Below are 8,373 nucleotides of genomic sequence, written 5' to 3' on the forward strand. Positions count from 1 at the left end.
CCTCTTTACCTTCCTTTTCCTTTGGGATCTTGAATAAAACTCACCTCTTTTATGTTTTTTGATCATTCCAGCCTATGGCAATCTTTTTCTCCATTGAAATCTTACAACATTCATGGTTTGTAGCATTGAAGTATAAAAATAACTTAACGCAGCTATTAGGGAATGGTCAGATTACCTAATAGATAATCAATAGGTTCAGGTATTTGGGACATCTACAGGTAACTTTATCTTCAGGTACCACTCGATCCAGGATCAAATGATGTTGTCAGGGCTTCCTCTTTCTCTCAAGAGCTACTGTCCTTTGTTCTTGGCCTCAATTTTTCTGTTGCAGATGGGCTTTCTATATTCACTTAGTGAAGATGTCTCCTGGCAGCTCCAAGCTTACAGTTTCAGTTCAGCCAAAGTCCTGCGACCCATTGGTATAGCTTGGGCGTTGTGGACTAATTACTGTACTTTCATTGGTCACACCTGAGTCTTTTGCTCATTCTTGTATTTGGTGGGCTGGACATGGTGGCTCTACCTGAACTATGTGGACCAAGAATGAGGAGGTGGTGTATCTCAAAGGAAAACCAGAATGTTCTTCTCAGTCATAGGAGCAATGGATACAGAACAGGCCTAAATGGAAGGTGTTCACCACATCTACCTTGTTGGGCATGTAGCTATTTATATTTCTACTCAGGGTCAACGTCACTGGTTGGAGTATGGGAAGAGTATCATTCTGAGTTCTTGGCATAGCAACATTCTGATTCCTGTCTGGCATTGTGTCAATGAAACCGGGAATGAGAAGACCTTTTCCTGATCTGTTTCCCACTCTGTGTCTTCACAGAGGCCAGGTACAAGGAACCCAGGGGTTTTACACCCGATAGGTGGGAGAGGAACCTGATATGGGCATGAGAAGTCGGCCCATCTAAGCTCTTCCCCCAGACAGCTGGACCTGCCTCTTCCCTTCCCTGCTTTGAGACAGCAAGAATATTGTGGTTTCCATGGCAGCGACCAGCTTGGGTCATTTACCCCACAGACTTATTTCCCAGGTCAGGGGGAACTGGGTCCTCTTATATTCTGATACACATCAGGGCCGTTGCCACAGCTACATCATCAGGAAGTTTCTGCCTCAGGTGAATGCTGGTCAGACTCACCATCATTACCCCCTCAACAAACTATTTCTGGCCTGGGTCTCATACTGTGTTCTCTTCCCAAAGAGCACAGTTGCCTCGGGTGGGGCTCACTCCCCTCCAGCACCTGAGAATGCAGGTCGAACATGTCATACAGTCTCTTACTGTGCTGTGAGAGGATCTTCATGTGGACACCATGTGCATTTTCTCATTACTTTCTTATGTAGCTTTTATTTTCTGCTTCTCTTTTCTAAACACTATTCTCAGGATTAGCAAATCAAGTAGTCTATCTCCCCTATTTGCCCCCACCCCAAAAAGCCTGACTCTGAAGCATTGGTTCTTTAAACTTGACAAAAAACATAAAGAGCCTCAATTGTTGTGGTTCTTTGTTGCTCAAACCGGCATCTGGTATTCTGTTCCATTTGCTTATGGAAGTGGGGCTATTCTATGTAGCTATAGAAATGGGGAGCACAGTTTCCAGCTGTGTTGACATCTAGTCTGATACAAGCAATCAGAGTAAACTTGTAACTTTCTAAATGAGTGGCCAGAGTCAACCCAGCTTCCATTGGTTGTTTTATAGCTATAACCTGTGTTATAGCTGGAACTATAACCTGGAACTCCCACTTGATGGAGAGAATTTTCTTTGTCTTTTCCTGCATTGCCTTCTCTAGGGACATGGTGTGTACGGCCCTACCTAAAGCAGGTGCCCAGAGATTGCTGATCAAATCAGCAGCTTGGCTGTCCACTTGGTGCCTTTATTTCTCTGTAAATAGCATATATGTTATATGAAACATCTTCCTCCTTTTTTCTGGAGGAAAATGCTGAGGACACTGTATAGTATGGTTTGAATCTCATTTTTCTTATTTTATTAATTATAAGTGTACAACTCAGATTTTAATATATTCACAAAGTTGTGGCACTATTAAATTCCAGAAAATTTTCATCACCCCCCCCCAAAAAAACTCTGTACCCACTAGCAGTCATTCCCTATTTCCCACTCTCCCTGGCCTCTGGAAATTAGTAACTTACTTTCTGTCTCTATGGCTTTGTCTATTCTGGAAATTTCATAAAAATAAAAACATACAACACCTAACCTTTTGTGTCTGGTGTCTTTCATTTAGCATAATGTTTTCAAGGTTAACTCATGTGTTAACATATATTCATACTTCATTCCTTTTTATAGCTGAATAATATTCCATTGTATAGATAGACTACATTTTGTTTATTCATCGCTTGATGGATATTTGGATTGTCTATTGTTCAGCTGCTATGAATACTGCAATGAACATTCATGTGCAATTTTTTATGTAAACATGCATTTTTAATTCTCTTGGGTCATCAATTCTCTTGGGTCTTTAATTCCACCTAGGAGTGGAATCCTTGGGTCATTTGGTAGCTTTTTGTTTAACTTTTTGAGGAACTGCTAAATTATTTCCCAAAGATGCTGCACAATTTTCATTTCTACCAGCTATGTATGGGAGTTTTAATTTCTTCACATCCTTGTTAACACCTGTTATTATCTTTTTTTAATGGTCATCCTAATCAGTGTTAAGTGGTATCTCACTATGATTTTGATTTGCATTTCCCTATAGTTAAGAATGTTGGACATCTTTTCATATGCTTATTGACAATGTGTATATCTCTATCTCCTTTGGTTAAATGTCTATTCCAACATTTACCCATTTTTAAATTGGGTTACTTGTTTTTGGTTTTGTGGGGGTTTTTGTTTGTTTGTTTTTTACAGAGACAGAGAGAGAGTCAGAGAGAGGGATAGATAGGGACAAACAGACAGGAACGGAGAAAGATGAGAAGCATCATCAGTTTTTCGTTGCGACACCTTAGTTGTTCATTGGTTGCTTTCTCATGTGTGCCTTGACTACGGGCCTTCAGCAGACCGAGTAACCCCTTGCTCAAGCCAGCGACCTTGGGTCCAAGCTGGTGAGCTTTGCTCAAACCAGATGAGCCTGTGTTCAAGCTGGCGACCTCGGGGTCTCGAACCTGGGTCCTCCACATCCCAGTCCAATGCTCTATCCACTGCGCCACCACCTGGTCAGACAGGTTACTTGGTTTTTTTTTTGTTTTTTTTTCTTGTGGGAAAGACAGAGTCAGAGAGAGGAACAGACAGACAGGAATGAAGAGAGATGAGAAGCATCAATCATCAGTTTTTTGTTGGGACACCTTAGTTTTTCATTGATTGCTTTCTCATATGTGCCTTGACCATGGGCCTTCAGCAGATCGAGTAACCCCTTGCTCGAGCCAGCGACCTTGGGTCCAAGCTGGTGAGCTTTATTTTTGCTCAAGCCAGATGAGCCCGTGCTCAAGCTGGCGACCTCGGGGTCTCGAACCTGGGTCCTTCCGCATCCCAGTCCAATGTTCTATTCACTGTGCCACCGCCTAGTGAGGCTTACTTGGTTTTTTAAACTTTATTTATTGTGGTTTTCTAAAAATAGGCTTTATTTATTTATTTTTTTAGCAAAGGAGAGAGAGAGAGGGAGAGAGAGAGAGGGAGAGAGATGAAAGAGACAGGGACAGACAGACAGGAAGGGAGAGAGATGAGAAGCATCAACTCATAGTTGTGTCACTTTAGTTGTTCATTGATGGCTTTCTCATATGTGCCTTGATCAGGGGACTCCAGCTGAGCCAGTGACCCCTTACTCAAGCCAGCAACCTTTGGGCTCAAGCTAGCCATCATGGGGTCATGTCTATGATCCCACACTCAAGCCAGATGAGCCCATGCTCAAGCCTGCAATCTCGGGTTTTCGAACCCGGGTCCTCAGTGTACCAGGCTGACACTCTATCCACTGTGCCGCTGCCTGGTCAGGCTAGACTTTATTTTTCAGAACAGTTTTATATTTCTAGAGATGTTATGAAGGCAGTTCAGAGTTCCCATATACCCTGACCCTAATTTTCTTAGCTATCAACATCTTACTTACATTACTTTGGCCTGTGACACATAGCAACAGGGGCCAATTCAGGGTCTTAAACTGAGCTCCAGGATTATCTGGGGCTGCTGGAGCTACTGCCACTGCCTCTGCATTTGATCATTTGTCTTGACAGGTAACTTAAACACAGATTTCTACCAGACAAGTTACAGTATTGATGACCAATCTCAGCAGTGCTGTGATTATGGAGGAAGTGGAGGACCCTAAGGCAAACAGTATGCTGGTTATGACTACTTGCAACAAGGCCGATTGGTCCCTCTAGGCATGATGCAGCCACACCAGCCAGACACTGGGCAGATTTTATAGCCAACTCAGGTGTGTACTCCAACGACACCTCAGCCATTCTATGGAAACAACTTTAAGGATGAGCCGCCTACATTAAATGAATCAGATATCAATTTTGACACATCTGGCAAAGTGTTATATCCATTAAAATGGCAGATGGCAGCCTCATGAATGAGACTGTCTGGCAGGACCCGTGGTGTTTAGGCTTGCCTTTGGAGCCACACAGTTCCTGGCTGGCACAGTTCAGTGTGGTTTTGTGTACGGGAACGGTGCAATTGGATGTCTAGGAATGTTTTGCTTATTAAGCTTAATGAGTATAACAGGTGTTTTATTCGGTTGTGTGGCAAGTGTTCTTGGATATTGTCTTCTTCCCATGATCCTACTTTCCAGCTTTGCAGTGATATTTTCTTTGCAAGGAATGGTAGCAATCATTCTCACTGATGGAATTATTGGATGGTGTAGTTCTTCTGCTTCCAGAATTTTTATTTCTGCATTAGCCATACAACTTCTAGTAGCATATCCTTGTGCTTTGTTATATGGAGTCTTTGCCTTCATTTCAATTTTTTGAACTGAATTTATCTGGGATGTGGACATCATTGGGTCAAATACACAAAAAAGACTTTGGACCCTTACATTGGATCAGCAAATGACTATGGGGAGTCCTCAGGTTACAATAATCTTGGCATAGACATTTCGAGTTTACAACACTTGCTCCCATAAAAGCTTAAAAAATTGCGATGTGAATGTTTTGGCTTATGCCATTAGCGTTGTACTCACGAACTATGTGGGTGAACTAGTTTGGTTGCAAACAGTGGAAGAATACACAGTAACGCAGCGTAGGAGTGAGGGAGTTGGCATCCCCCAGCATGCTTACCTATGCCATTTTGCACTGTTAAAAGCACAAGTATTCCATTTGTGTTGCTTTGTTTGGCAACTTTTGGGCCCTTATCATGGCTCTTAAATGAAAATCAGAGTCTTTAAGTAGTAGTGCTAGAAGAAGAGGAAAGCTATCACAATGGATGTCACAGAGCTACTGACTTCACATGGAGAGGAGCTGTCTGCTGAGGACTTCATTCAGCTGGAGAAGCAGCTGATTGAAGAGGAAGAGATAGAAAGCCCAGGACCCAAGAGATTTACTACAGAGGGGTTGGCAGTAGGTGTTTCTATGGTAGAGGATGGGTTGGCAAAATTTCAGGCTGAGGACCCCAGCAATGACAGATTCAGTAAGGTCTACAGAGCTGTTATGGATGCCTTGCAATGCTATAGGCAGATTTTGGAAGAGAAGAAGTCATCAACCTTCCAGACTAGCCTGGAACAATTCTTTAAGAAGGTAGAGAGGCCTGCAACAGGTCCTGTAGCCTCTACATCAGCTGTTTCTTGAGACGAAATACCTGTAATACAGGTAGAATCACCTCCAGTGTCGCCTGCATGTTCCTTAGGCAATCCTGATTCACCTGACCCAGTGTCTCCAGCACCTTCTGCAAGTTCTCCTGCCTCTCCAGCTTCCTCCTCCCAATAGGTCACTCTCTCCCACCTTGCAATGCCCCTTCCAGTGTGCAAGCCAACCACAGGAATAAAGCTAAGGAATATTTTTAAACTTATTTTTTCTGTTACTACAGTACAGTATACTTATGTCCTTTTATTTTTTCTGTGGCTTAGTTGTGTTTTTATGTTCTACAATAGACTATGATTTTACAACTGTGTTAGGATAGGTAGGTGACTTAGGGTATGTTTCAATTTACACCAAAATTCAGGCTATGTCACTGTCATAGGAACGGAACTGTGTTGTAACCCAAGGACCCCCTGTACAGTACAACTCTTATGCAGATAAAATATTTGATTATTGGAGCAGTGGAAATAAACATATACCTTTTGCTCACTTCTATAGAACTTCTGAATACTATATTGGATTTACCTGCAGTATGATTAGCTTTATGTGCTTGTGCTTATGCAAACAGGAAGTGCTATGACTTTTCTGTTCCTGCAGCCTTTGAAAAACAACTCTCTTTCCTTGAAAATTATATGATGTTTTTGATAGATTTTTATCAACTGTGGGAAACTAACCACAGGGCTGATAATCTTTCTTAAAAACAACCCAATCACAGTAAAGAATAACAAGACATTGCAGAAATATTTTTCCAAGGAATTGGGAAACAAAAATCGCCTGTATTCTCAAGTCAAATGCACTTCAAGCAAAAAAAAAAAAAAAAAAAAAAAAAAAAAAAAAAAGGGATCCTAAGGTAGTTTATGAGTTTTCACTTCAAAAATTGGTCATTCCTTTGAATTATCTTATGGAATTTTTGCTAAAATTCAATGATACAGAAGTCCACAATTGGCTTTATTGTAAATGTGAAATGTGAATGCCTATTTGGGTATTAGTATTAACTAAGCCATGGTGACCTATACTGGTCACAATAATGTTCATAGTTGGGTCTACATGTTTCCCAGAAAAAGAAATCATTGATCTTTTTTGATAAAAAATATTTAAAACGTCACAGTTTCAGTATTGCAGTTATCAGTGGTGTCCTTTATGCTTAATAATTAAAAAATTCCAAAATAATTTCTAAAAACCTTCCATTAGTAGGGTGCATTTGTTACAGTTAATGACAGAACATTACACTGAATTGTCAGGTTTCCTTAGGCTTGTCTTGCCTATGACAGTCCTTCAGACGTTCCTTGTTTTCAATCACCTTCACAGTTTTGAGGAGTATTGGTTAACTATTTGGCAAAGTGTCTTTCTATTGGGATTTTCTGATATTTTTCTTATGATTAGACTGGGGCTATGTATTTTGGGAAGGAAGGCCACAGGTACAGTGTCATTTTCATTACACACTGTTGACCTGACTTATCACTGTTATGTTGACCTTAATCGCCTGGATGAGGCAGTGTTTGTACAGTTTCTCTCATCTCCCTTTCTATACTGTACTCTTTGCAAGAAACGCACTTTGCACAGCTTACTTCTAAGGAACAAGGAGTTATGTACAACCTCTTGAGAGCAGAATATCTATATAAGTTATTTTAGATTCCTCTGCACACAGATTTGTCTCATCTTATTTATTTATATTTGTATACACTCATGGTTATTTGATTTATAATCCAATACTACTTTATTTGTATTGTTGCTAAATTGTTCCAAGTTAGGCCACTGGGGGCTCTTTCAGTTAGCTCCTGAATCCCTTTGATTTATCCCGTGTGTGTGTGTGTGTGTGTGTGTGTGTGTGTGTGTGCACTTCCTTACTTTCTGGTACACTAAGATGCTCCAGGCTCATCTTATGTATTTCTTGTACCAGTCTTAGAATCAATCATTTTTCCAAGGAATCCTGTTTATTTTATTATTATTATTATTATTTTGTCAGAGACAGAGAGTCAGTGAGAGGTACAGCTAGAAACAGACAAACAGGAAGGGAGAGAGATGAGAAGCATCAATTCTTCACTGTGGCTCTTTATTGTTCAGTGATTGCTTTCTTATATGTGCCTTGACTGGGGGGCTACAGCAGAATAAGTGACCCCTTGCTCAAGCCAGTGACCTTGGGCTCAAGCCAGCAACCTTTAGGCTCAAGCTAGCGACTTGGGGTCATATCTATGATCTCATGCTCAAGCCAGCGACCCTGCAATCAAGCTGGTGAGCCCATGCTCAAGCCGGCGTCCTTGGGGGTTTCGAACCTTGGTCCTCTGTGTACACTTAAATGAAAATTGTATACATAAGTGGTAATTTTGAATCAATTCCCAGAGGCTGACTGTAAACAAGTATGAATGAGGAACTTCTGGGGACCACAGTTTAGGGGTAAGTCCCCATAGTTTTGTGGTCCTTACCTCCAGGAACCCAGCACGTTTTCCTGGTGAAGACCTGAATGTAAATGGTCTAAATACACCAGTTAAAGACAGATTGTCATTGTGGATTAAAATAATAAGACCTAATTATAAGAAACTCATTTTAAATACAAAGACTCAGATTATGAGTAAAGAAATGGAGAAAGATACACCATACTAACATTAATCAAAGATAGCTAGAGTAGGCCCTGGCTGGTTGGCTC

The 8,373-nt window shown here is 41.1% G+C and overlaps 1 pseudogene; it reads left to right on the forward strand.

Moving 5' to 3' along the window:
• Positions 1 to 4,177: 4,177 nt before the first annotated feature.
• Positions 4,178 to 4,907, forward strand: LOC136338459 (protein YIPF5 pseudogene; annotated as a pseudogene).
• The last annotated feature ends 3,466 nt before the right edge of the window (positions 4,908 to 8,373 follow it).

The sequence above is a fragment of the Saccopteryx bilineata genome, chromosome 5 (assembly GCF_036850765.1).
Source record: "Saccopteryx bilineata isolate mSacBil1 chromosome 5, mSacBil1_pri_phased_curated, whole genome shotgun sequence".
Taxonomy (NCBI): Eukaryota; Metazoa; Chordata; class Mammalia; order Chiroptera; family Emballonuridae; genus Saccopteryx; species Saccopteryx bilineata.